Below are 11,813 nucleotides of genomic sequence, written 5' to 3' on the forward strand. Positions count from 1 at the left end.
CTGGCACTTAACAGCATATACAACATTGCTCTGTTTGTGCCGGGGCACCGGATCTTTGGGGTGAACCAGCCTTTGCTGTAATGTGTTTTGGGGTTAGTGTTTCTCAAACGTATATTTTCGAATAAAGATGAAACATCGTGACTTCATTAAAATTAGGTTTATTTGCTGATTTTGAAAAGAAAACAGCTGTGCTTTAAGAGACTTTTTTTGTTTTCACTACAGGCAAATGCAACCAATTTCAGATTTTTTTATGATAGTCTGAACGTGACAATTCAGTTTTGTTTATTTTTTTTAAAATATGATCCAGATTCCATATCTAAAGTTTTTTAAAGCAAATTGGATTTGAGCAAAAAAATCTAAATTGAGCATAAGACCTGCAGCGTAGCCTAAGTCTTAACATGGTGGTTTTGCTCTATAAAAAAAACCACACCGTGACCAGTCAAAACAGGGCCGACATGTTGAACAGAAACTTTGGGCCCCACTGTTGCCCTCGGGTCAAAATGACCTGCCACAAGTCCTCAGAGTTAAAACTGAAGTGTCTGAAGTCATTTTGAACCAATAGCAAGAAGGTTAGTTAACCACACAGATTACTAAACTGAGTTAATTTGTCATGTTTTGAAAACGATACACATCATTTTCTCAACTTTATAGTTATTACCTGTCTCCATCTCTRTTAGTAAAACACTTTTGTATTTTTTTTCCAAACGGTCTGTAGTGAATCATCATGACCAGCAGTGAGACAGTGAGAACACAAATCCCCTGAGTGATCTGAAACAATGTGCTGGTGTAAATGAGCTCAGCTGCTGGTGCCTTTCTGTGCATGCTGACCACCTAAAGCTTATTGTGTGTTTGAATGCAAATATGAACAGAATACCTTCAACATACTGACGGATTTACAGGTATTTTACACTTCAAAACACAACTGAAGTCTTTTTTTTTACAATTCTATAAATTGTAATTCCAAATTATTTTGTGTCATCAGTTGTTACTTATTTTATCTTTTTTGGTTTTATATTTTAGTCCTTTGAGGGGTGATTTTCCAGTAAAATGGTTTGTTTTTTGCTGCACCTTTGACCTAGTTTTCAAAGTCTTGGCTGTCATTAAGGATGACATCGTTCTCACTGAAGTTGCAGCTGAGATCTGTACAACAATACAACAAAACAACAAACGTGACAAGTGTAAATGTRCTTACATTCAGACAAAAGGTACACAAGAATCACAGCAAAGCAAAAGATATGGTTGCCCCTGATAATTGAACTTAGAAATCACAAAAAATGGCTATAACTCAGTGCATTTTACAAATGTCAAAATAATACTTGACGTGGTTGTAACGTGGTTTAAAACTGTGGCCTTCTAGGCGGTGGTCCCAGGTGGTGGGCCATATGCTTTCCTTCGCAGAATACTGGTTTTTATTTTTATCTTTTATTCTTTTACAGAACCATCGACAAACTTGCTTAAAACCCGCTGATAAATTCACAAAGAAATGTGAAACCCACCAAACTTTCAAGCTTTTTGTTAAATAAATTATCAKTTACCCGTCGCTAACCAATTTCCAGGCTGGTGTTCTCCTGTGTACCTAATAATCCATCTAATCTTTTCAAGAAGGAGCCAAATTAATGTGATTTCACTTTGTTTTGCCCTCTAATAGAATTGGTTTACAGGCTTGTTCTCCCCCTTCACCGTGTATTGTCATCTTTTGTAAGGAATACTTTCATTCTTCTATCTACAGTAGATGCACGCCTTATAAAGCACAATTCAAGGGTCTTTTAACATTTTTATTTGGCTTTTTATCACAGATTTTCAGTTTTTGTACTGGACCACAACAGCATATTGTTCAGTGTGTTTCAAAATGGAGGAAAGTGGACAAAAACACAAAAAAAGAAGTGTCAGGTCTAAAGAAAAGCTTCAATCTGAAAGTCGTGTCTGTGAGAAACACAAAAGGCCTGACAGTTCTTTAAGAATTGCCTCTTTGCAGCTAAAATACTATATTTTGTGCCAAATTGTGTCTTGTTTGATATGTTTCTGAGATAAAATGAATTGGAACAAATTGTGTTTGTGATAAGAATCACACAGAGCAACACATTTATACACCTGGAAAAGCTAAGCCAGCGTTTGCTTACATATTGCCAAACAAATAAGAGCTGTAGAAGTCTACATTTTCACAAACCTAACTGGAATGTTCCCGGATGGCTGTGATTTGTCAGGCATTTCTTTTTTCTAATAGGCTCAAAATTCATGTACATAATCAAAGAAAACCTGTTGCCTCAAGTGACTGAGTCAAAGAACAGTATCTGTGTTGATAGATCGACGGATCGGGGCTTCCTCCTCAGTAATAGTTGAAAAAGAGCTGAGTCGAACGGCAAAGTTCTCGATTTACTGGTCTGTCTACGTTCCAATCCAGTCCGCTAACAGCTATCTAACAAGCTAACATCAGCAGGTTTGTGTCAATCCCACCAGCGTTCAGCTGGAAGGAGATGATCACATGTAACATTGGCTGTGTTTGAATCCTGAGGCCAGGTCCTCTGAAGGCCAAATTTGTCGCCTGCTTATGTCACAGCRCCGCGACGGGGCCGTCCAAAACCGAAGACTCCTCCGATGCGGCCAACAAATACGTCCTTCTTTTGCCCCGATTTGAATGACTGGTCCGATAGATCCTTCCCGGCCCAGCATATCCCATAATGCATAGCGGCCCAACCAGAGATTTTTTTTCTGCTCGTWATGACGGACAAAGCAAAAGTAAGAAATATGTTTTAAATAAAATCTGGTGGTATAAAAATGAAAAGCTTTAAGCGGTTGTTATTTTAATGCTTTTATCACTTGTATAGACACGCTTTTAATTAATATTATTGTCAAAAATAAAATGAGTTGGTATAGCAAAATAAACATGCATATACGGCAGGTCCATTAGTTCTTCAAACAGGTTAATTTTATGGTTTTGTGATATTAATAACTAATGTATTGATGTTTTTTCTAATTTTGATCTAATTTCTCTTCTGTTTGGCGTTGTCACAGTGGTTAGGTGACAGAACATATGCCGGGGTAAGAACGGGAGGTTAGACCGTCCAAATTCACAGACACTTTTTTCTGGTCTTTGCGGTCTACCAAGGACCCAGCTCATCTAGACCGGGAAGGTCGGGTCCTTCGGAGGACCCAGCCTCTGGATTTGGACACAGCCATAGACTTAGCAGTTACTGATTAGCTGTTAGTGTTAGCTTCCGATCAATTTTACTTGTTCAGCTATTTTGGGTTAATTTCCCTTTATTTATTTATTTATTTATTTATTTATTTATTTATTTATTTATTTATTTATTTATTCTATTTTTAGTGGCTTAGTGTTAGCAAAGCTAACTTGTTTGCTAAAGCTACTTCATATTTTTAGTTAGCAGATTATGAGTTAGCAAAGCTAACTTTTTGGTTTTACTGTTTAATAGCAATAAAAGTTGCTTTGTCACTAACCAAACGTTTATTTGTCAACATAAATGGTAGGTTATTGACTTTACTGTACATCATCTTTTCTCATCCCTTTATTTCCTGTTTTCAAAACTGAGGTATAATCGCTCTCAGTCTCACTGAGGGGCGGCGACTCAGACAGATTTCCTATGCGAGGCACGTCGGCCAGCTGCCTRAACATAGACGTGGTTTAAGCAGAAACAAATGCAGCAATAAATCCGCCAACACCATCAGCGATCCTCCTTACTGCAGCAGATCTGTTGGTTCTTTAACATTTAAGTTCTACGCCAACCTTCCACTCTTCATCCTTCACTCTCCCCCAATAAACTTTCGCTCTTCCTCTCTCAGGCTCACTCTCTTTAATTTCGATCAATTTTCTGCCAACCTTAAATTCCAAACTGCTGTAAATATGTAGCCTGAAGTCTTTCTCTGTGTTTAGTTTCTCATCAGACATGTTTGTGGTTATAATACATCTTTTTCATGGCTATATATGTCTCTGTTCAAGCTGTTCTTTATATGTTTATTTGAATTTGACTAATGCTTAAAGGGATAGTTCAGATATTTCTGTGGGTCTGAGGAAAAGCCATAAAATTGTACCATTTGTAGCTTTTAGATAACCTCAGTTTGCAGTAATAATTTAATTCTGACCAGAATGAAGAGCTAATGAATAGTCAGAATGAGGACTAGAACAAAGTTGATAGCTGGGTCTTATAAATACTTAAATCCTTAAAAATGCACAGTTATTCATGAGAAACCTATTTTATAAACTAGGGATATGCTGTGATCATCCAAAACCAAATTAAAATAGGTAAATGTTAAAAAATTAATATGACTGGTAAGTTTTTGCTTTGTTTTTTGTCTTTACACCAAGTTATAATCCCCAAGGGGACATCAGGAGATTTATTTATTTTGTTATCTTGTAATACTTTTTGCATTTCTAAACAAACGTTTTGCTTACCTCGCAATACTTTATATTGAGTATATTAAACTAGACTTTTATTTTGAAATGTCCAGTTACTAAAACAGGACACAACTTAAGCTAGGAAGTTGACGGTGATATTGTGAGTCTGATGTGTTTGTCCTGAAGATAAAGTAAAGTAGTAACTCTTAATGGTGCACTGAGACATGCAAATTATTGTTTTTAGCCATTAAATACATTTTGGTGTGTACTTGGAATCTCTAGGAGTGCAGAAAAGTTGAATTTGTTATCTCTGTTTGGGTTACATTTTTCAGTCCATTCAGTTTTCTCTATTCCCTATGTTTTATGAATAATTATGTCMCAGTATTTGCTGTGGAACTGCTAAACAAGGTTATCAACTCCTGGCTAACCAATTTGGCGTATCTAGAGTTCTGCCGGTTCATCRTGTTCATTCTCATCTGGCTCTGGGTCAGACTCTGGCTCCAGCATGTAAGGCTGGATGGACAAGTCTTCCACTGTTAACATCTTTTAATTTATTTGTAAATAAAAGTTTCTGCATTGCGAGATTGTAGCATCTCTGCTATCAAACAACAAAAATGGCCTAACAGGGTGGGGTCGTAAACTAAGGCGTTGTCCAAATTCGGAGGCTGTGTCCTTCGAAGGACTCTGCCTGGATCGAAAATAGATCGGAATTAGCAAAATATATAAATATTGGTATTATTAATGGCATGAAACAACAAAATTAGCTTAAATGCAATATTTGAATTTGGACACAGCTAATGATTGGATGGAGGGGGTGGGGTGTGAAGCACCTCATTTGGATTTAGAGGCAGCGCCAAAACGAGTTGCTCTCACACACACCTCAGARAAAGGGGGTGGAGGGGCTTGTGGAGTTACAATAAGGAGGTATTCCRACYAAAGWGTTGCATTTCCACTKTATRTAAACCCCAACTGAATGATTAAAATGTGAAAAGCATGAAATGTCACCCTTAACAAAAAATCCTTTAGTGTTAACTCGCAATATTTTGTGGGATAGCTGTGACTGTTTTGTTGATTTTTGTTTCCCTTTATTGTGTTGCAGGTGAGCAGCAGAGAGTGTTGCTGTGTGGCCTGTTCTCACTGACAGCTCCAGCTCAGCTGTTCCTCGTGCAGCTGATAGACACCAGGGCTTTATTAGCTGGAACCAGTTAGTCAGTTTGTCTTCACTCAGTGACGCTCCAACCTCTGATATTTTTACACAGTTTGGAAAATCCTGCAGGTTAGGAAACTAATATTTTACAATCTCTGTCAGACAACCTGAACTTTTGACACTTTTGCACATTAGTTTGGTAATGGACCATAGATGATATTAAAACCTCCAATTTGAAGTTTTACCACACAGTTCTGTTCCTCACATGCAGCCGGTAAATGGACCCTTACTGTTTATCTGCTTGTGTGCCCAATTTGCTGAGGGGGGGAAAAAATCCCCATCAAATCAGTGCCCCTCTCCTACAAAGGTCACAAACACTTCAGTGTGTGTGGGGGGGGGGGTCGGGGGGGTGTAATCTGCCAGCAGCGGGTATATAAGGGAAAGTAAACTCCAGTGAGTCGGCTCCCTGCCTTCCCCTCTGCTGAGCGAGCTGCACTCAGAGGATTCTCGGGAAGATATAACGATGTAGAAATCAAGCCTCGCACATGAGTCATACCACCAGCCGTACCGCCCACCCGCCGCCACTTCCCTTCTTTTCTTTTTTCTATTTTTTTTTAGCAAACAAAGGTGTTACGCTTTTCATCTTGGTCGACACAAGGGAATTAAGAAAAGAAAATGAAAAAAAAAACTAGAGTAAATGCAAGAAGAGGATGCGTAAGTAAGGCACCGGAGGGAAGGGAAGTAGATATCTGAGAAAATGTACTGGTCTCTTTTTTATTTTATTTTTTATTTTTCATCTTATTCTCCTTCGTGAAGATGACATGGTGTTTACAGTACGTGGGCGGGTGTCAAGGTGACGGCGGTGTATATTTGTGGTTTTGAATGTACGCAAGTAAATATTTAATACTGAAGGTATTTCAAGTTGCAGTTACACTTTACAYAAACCTGGTAACTATACCGATTAATTTATTCAAAAGATAAAAAGTTTTTAAGTTCTGACGTGAATGAAACAACCCCCTTTTTTTATGAGGGTCACCCAAACATGTCCTCTAGTCTCAGCGTTGCTGCTGCACATCAGTGTGCTGCGCTCCTTTTCCTCCTGCTGAGTGAGTGTGACTCCGAGCCAGAGAGTTTTATTTTTTATTTTTTTATATTGATGCACTGCACAGCCTTCATTTTGATTGATCCACTCGCTTCCTGTAGGCCTCGCTTCAATGCGGCATGATGGGAAGAATTCATCAGCAGGAATCTAATTACTGCAAATCCTGCTTTATTTACTTTTGCAGCCAACCCTCTCGTGTTCATTTGTACATTTTTTAAAGTGTATTTTGTCCCGATGTCTGAAGCATGTTTCTGGCTCCCTGTCATTAACTCAGTGTAATTGCAGCCCATTAGCTTCACAGGAGGCTGCTCTTATTTTGGAAAACTAGGAAGGCATTTATTTGTTTTCTTTTTTCTTTTTATTTTTTTGAAAATGTGATGCTCAGCATCTTTGCTTTTGCTGAAAAGTAATCTAAAATCATTAGTAGAAGTGAACAGTTTAGAGTTTTGTTGTGTTTTAAAGGGGACCTATTATGCAAAATTCACTTTTTAAAGTTTTTTTTTTTTACTCAACTTCGGGTATGTACTTCTTAAAAAAAACAGTCCTAGGACCAAAAAATGCACCCAGGGGCATATTTACTGTAAGTAAATGTATTTTTAATGTATATTAATGACAAGTTTTATACTTCCTACATTTTGTGATGTCACAAGCCGTACGACAACCCACCTCATCCTGCATTCAGCCCCTTACCTAGCAACCCCCAGGTGAGGCTCCACCTCCTCAGTATAAAAAGCCGTCACGGTTGTTGTTGTGTAATGTGCAGCTCATTTCACAACAAGCCTCCATTAGGACAATGGGTAGAGTGTTGGACCAGAGAGTGGGAGACCAGGGTTCAAGACCATCACAGATACAAACCATTTAATTATTTATTTTCGTTCGTTATGAACATGTTTTCTCATGTACCTCTATTGTTTAGCTTTAGCCTATTTGCTCGAGTTTCTGAGGTATTTTGACCACTGCTGCTCCCATTACCTGCCCTGGTAACAGCATGCAGAGTGAGCGCAGAGCTCCGACAGGAGGGGGAGAAAAAAAAGCTGCGACCGCGACTCTGCCTCTGGGTCTGACTCAGGGTCTCATACGGTTGTACAACAGAGCTTCTGCTATTATTAGCCATGCTAACGTAAACGCTGGCTTTGGAGGGCGGAGTTAATGTCAGCAGATGTTTTAGAGGGCGTTACCAACAGAGCTCATTAACATAAACAGCTCTTCTGAACGGAAGTCAGAGCAGGCAGAACTAGAAAATGGGAAATTTTATTATCTGAGAATTATTTTGTGCATTAAATTGAATGAACATGGTCTGGATAGCCCACAGACATAACATGAAAATTTCTAGGACCCATAATTGGTCTCCTTTAAATACACTAGACACAAGTCTTGACCAGGTCACTCTTGGAAAAGAGGTTTTTAATCTCTGAGTTATTTTCCTGGTTAAATAAAGGATACTACTACTAATTTTTTAAAGAGGGGTTCTGAACTATTGTATTGCCTCTGAGTGCCCTCGGGTTGAAAAAGAGTTAAAGTCTAACTGGACTGACAAGCTAATGGTCTTAGCTACGCTAACAGCAAAATAGATTACTGCTGTTTTAAAACAACTCATACGTTAAAAAATGTCATCGAAGTTTATGTTCAAGTTATTCTATAAACTTTCATGCAACACTTTTTCATTACATACTTAGATTGGCAAAACAAAATATTTCTTGCTCCTGCTGCATTCATGTAGGCCCTGTCACACTAGACAACTTATGCCAACTTATAAAACATTTAATGTCTAAATTGCTAATAAAAGTGATATATTTGATCAATTTGTTTGAATTACATTATGTACACGCCGAAAAGAAGCTTCCTGTTGATTTTTTCAGTTCCGTCTTCAATGTAAATGTCTTTAAAATGTTCATAAGTTGTCTAGTGTGACAGGGCTTTATGTAAAGCTAACTGCTATAAGCAACTTGGATCTAAAAATAAATATTAAAAGCAGCTCATATGAAAACTATTTTAAATTACCTTCATTTAAGCAATACACAGTAATTTACTTATAATTCTATAATTATTAGCAAGAGTTAAAGGCATTTGCGGCAGCTAGCTTTAGCACTTTGCTAGCAGTCTGGAGCAGTTCGAAAAGCAACCGTCGAGATATTTCTGTCAGAAATTTTTTTTATATTTCTACAGTAAAATGTGTGGTTTTGAGAGTTTTTTTATATCACTTGTGGGAAAAGTTCATAAAACAGTTTGTGCACAGTGTTGTGAAACTTTTAAGAATGGAGTTGTTTTTAAGAAGCAACCAATTAACTTGACTTCACTTAAACAATCTGTTAGTCAATTTGGTCAATTAAACTTTTGTTTTTCCTAAAATGTGGTTAATTAAAAAGGTATTAACAAGTAAATATGACTAAGTAATTATTCATTTCATGAACTCTTAATTATTCTCTTTCAATAAATTACTTTGATGTAAACTTTTCATTTGTGGGAGTTGATCAGGTAAAAGTGAAGAAACTTCATTCTTCAGTTTGCACTCATTTGCTGTACTTCTCATAACCTTTCTGTGTTTTGGCAGGTGTTRAATACACCCAAATCTGTAACCTTTTGTCCCTAGTCTGAATCTCAGGAAGGCCCCCCACCCTTCCCGCCAGAAGATTGGACCACACAAGCGTCACCCACAGCTTCTGTCTGGTTGTCACCAGTCTCTGCATTTTTCTCTCGCTCGCTTTGTTTTGTTTGCGTCCCTCTTCTCTCCTGCTCCTCTGTTCCAATAAAAAAAAACAGTAGGCTATGGAGCGCATTTTCCTGCGGCATTACTCACAGGCACCAGCCGCCACATGCCATTAGGCTCAGAGGATGGGACACGGAGAGCTGCTCGGGTACGTCATGCCTGCCATCTAGTGGCGTGGAAAGAAAACTGAGCACACAGACGGAAATAACTGCTCATGAGCTGGGTTCTGGAAGCCAAATCTCCCTTCAGATTTCAAAAACAGAATGGAATACAAACGTGCGAAGTTGGTTTTATTTCTTTGTCTGAACAAGGTGGACCAGATGCAGCCTCCTCTATGTGCTGTTGTCATGTCAGGCTTCATTGAGGAACACGGTGGAGCAACATTGTTTTGTCTTACTGCTAATTATTTAGATATAACAGATGCAAAAAGCCTGTGAGCTTTCTCTCTCTGTTTGGTTCAAAGAAGTGGTTTGCTTTGTCCAAAAATAACTTCACAAGTAGATAATGAGCATTAATTCTAGACACTGACATTTTAATGACATTAAAGACTCCGTGGAGATTTCCAAACACAGAATGCTGTAGTTTCCAAAGGTCCTACGGTTCATTAGGTATAATTTTCTTGCCATTTATCAAATTCATTAGGCTGACAGCTATTGATAAATACTGATGTAGTTATTGCGTTGCGATGAAATGAGATTTATTAATTTCCTTTTTATATTTTATTTGATATGTGGATGAAGTTTCGTAACAATAAATAAAATTCACTTTACAGCAGGAGAATCATGGGTGAGGTGGGAGGGGGGCTGGTGGTGCAGTGGCCACCCCATGATTTTTAGAGGCCCACACATGGCCACCCCGTTAAAAAAAATCTGGAGGTGTCACTGCTTTACATGTGGCTGCAAGTGAAACAATGAAAAGATGTTGCTGTCACGGTCTGTCTGTGTGTGCGGGTAATGTGTGTTTTTGATTAATGTCTTGGTTTTCTGATTAGAGTTCCTCCCATCTCTCTGCTCTAGCCCCGCCCACACTCACCTGTTCCTTGTTTGCACCTCGTTAGTTCCCTTTTATAATCTATCTCCGGTCCTCAGTTTGGTGTCTTTGTGCTGTGATCTCCAAGACCGTTCATGTTTTTATGTTTCTTCGTGTCAGTACCATTTACTACCACATCAGGTGTTGGGTTAATAAAGTTTCTTGAAGTACTTCAGGATCATCAGAGCCACTACATTAACCTGCCAGACATGATGCCGTCCTGACTTGTTTTTGTGACGGACCACAATAGAAAGGCTGTGTCTCAGTTCAGGGGCTGCAACCCTGGTTGTGCACATTCGTAGACCAGTTATGTCTCTGCACTGYGCCAACGGCTGTCCCATTTAGTACGCTCTTTCTCGTGCAGCTGACAAAACCCGGAAAACGAAGAATGCATCTGACTATCCTTCGCAGCCAATGCTATCCCAGGATTTATTGCGCCGTCAGCAAACTAAACAGGAAAAAGAAAATGGTGGCGTTTGGAAAGCCATCACAAACGGAAGAATTTGTTGTTCAGCAACTTAGCTGATGAAACTTATGCTGCAACTGGATGTTAAATAACCGAAGTACTGATCCTGTCTTCTAGGTGTAAAATAAATAAAAAGAATTTGGAAGGCTACACCCCCCCAAAAAAAAGACGTGTGAATACGTGTTCCAATGAATTTCAAATTTTGGGCATTTATGGGTGATGTGATAGAAAATGTAGCACTACGATATACATCCAAAGACTACATCATCTCATTTAACAGATGTTTCATTAACAGACTTCAGTGAGTGTGGCCTCAAYGGGCCATGGTGGGCTGAAACCACTAAAATGAGACGCTCCTATGGGTGCATGACCCAGATAGAAGTGGTGACGAGCAGAGAGGAAAGACTACTTTTTCTACTGTAAGTGCTTTTACAAATGCAGATTGTAATCGCTTTTTAAATTATTTTATTGACAAAGTTGCCGGCATCAGGGCCTGTATATCTCTATCACCATCCCTTTGTCTGGTCCCTCCTCCTGTGACCTCTGATACATGGTCCTCTTTCACCCCAGTGACAATTCAGGACATCACAGAACTGTTGGGGCGAATGAAAATGTCCTCTAGCCCCCTTGATGTCCTGCCCTCTTCTCTTTTTAAACATATTTTTAACTGTATTGGCCAAAGTGTTGTAAAACTTATAAATTATTCCCTTGATTCTGGTTCTGTACCCCACTGCTTCAAAACAGCTGTTGTCTGTCCTCTGTTAAAAAAGCCTAATTTAGATTCTTCTCTGCCCGAAAGCTACAGACCGATCTCCAAACTACCATTTTTATCAAAAATACTGGAGAAGGTGGTAGCTGAACAATTGATTTGCTTTTTGGAGGAAAATGACATTATGGACATTTTTCAGTCTGGATTTCGCAAATTGCACTCCACAGAAACAGCTTTGTTAAAGGTTTCAAGTGACTTGTTGATGGCAGCTGACTCTGGAAACTACACTGTACTGGTTTTAT

This window comes from Austrofundulus limnaeus, unplaced genomic scaffold (assembly GCF_001266775.1).
Source record: "Austrofundulus limnaeus strain Quisiro unplaced genomic scaffold, Austrofundulus_limnaeus-1.0 Scaffold140, whole genome shotgun sequence".
Lineage (NCBI taxonomy): Eukaryota > Metazoa > Chordata > Actinopteri > Cyprinodontiformes > Rivulidae > Austrofundulus > Austrofundulus limnaeus.